This window comes from Triticum aestivum, chromosome 7B (genome assembly GCF_018294505.1).
Source record: "Triticum aestivum cultivar Chinese Spring chromosome 7B, IWGSC CS RefSeq v2.1, whole genome shotgun sequence".
NCBI lineage: Eukaryota > Viridiplantae > Streptophyta > Magnoliopsida > Poales > Poaceae > Triticum > Triticum aestivum.
Genome location: NC_057813.1, coordinates 582,793,937 through 582,795,201, shown reverse-complemented (window position 1 = coordinate 582,795,201; position 1,265 = coordinate 582,793,937).

The window sequence follows — 1,265 nt, the reverse complement described above, 5'->3', positions numbered from 1 at the left end:
AGCTAAGCCTCCGAGTGGAAGTCTGGCTTACCACTCGGTAGGGTTTTTGATAACTTAGGCGAGTGCTTGGACTGCAGCTAAGCCCCCGAGTGAGAGGGTTGCTCCTCACTCGGTAGGATTTTGATAACTTAGGCGAGTGCTTGGACTGCAGCTAAGCCCCCGAGTGAGAGGGTTGCTCCTCACTCGGTAGGATTTTGATAACTTAGGCGAGTGCTTGGACTGCAGCTAAGCCCCCGAGTGAGAGGGTTGCTCTTCACTCGGTAGGATTTTTTACAACTTAGGCGAGCACAGGGCTGCAGCTAAGCCCCCGAGTGAAAGTCTGGCTTACCACTCGGTAGGATTTTGATAACTTAGGCGAAACGGATTCGCAGCTAAGCCTCCGAGTGAGAGTCTGGCTCACCACTCGGTAGGATTTTTACAAACTTAGGCGAAACGGATTCGCGGCTAAGTCACCCACTGAGGGGGAATTTTATTTGGACAAAAATAAAAAGTGACAGAAATTATGGAGGAACTATGACACTATTATTTTGAGGTCCATGAACTACAGAAGTACTTTATTGCAACCCATCCGAGTGATAAAACTTAAGTGTAAAATGGGCGGAGTAGCTCCGCGTTCCAAGCTCGGGGCTCGTCGATATTATGCTCGACGTTGTAAAGACGGTACGCCCCGTTGTGGAGAACCTTGGTGACGATGAAGGGGCCTTCCCAAGAAGGAGCAAGCTTGTGTGGTTTGTGCTGATCCACTCGGAGAACTAAATCCCCTTCCTGGAAGGCTCGACCTCTCACATTTCTGGCGTGGAAACGATGCAAATCTTGTTGGTAGATGGTCGACCGGATCAGAGCCATCTCCCTTTCTTCTTCTAAAAGGTCGACTGCGTCCTGCCGCGCCTGTTCAGCCTTTGCTTCGTTGTAGATTTCAACTCGAGGAGCATTGTGGAGAAGATCACTCGGCAAGACTGCTTCAGCTCCGTAGACCAAGAAGAATGGAGTTCTTCCGGTCGACCGATTAGGTGTGGTCCGCAGCCCCCAAAGCACCGAGGGAAGTTCGTCGACCCAAGCTCCAGCCGCGTGTTTGAGATCACGCATCAGTCGAGGCTTCAATCCCTTAAGAATCAGTCCATTAGCTCGCTCTGCTTGTCCATTCGACTGCGGATGGGCGACTGAAGCGTAGTCGACCCGAGTGCCTTGGGAGTTGCAGAAATCTCTGAATTCCTCTGAGTCAAAGTTCGACCCATTATCCGTAATGATGCTATGCGGGACTCCAT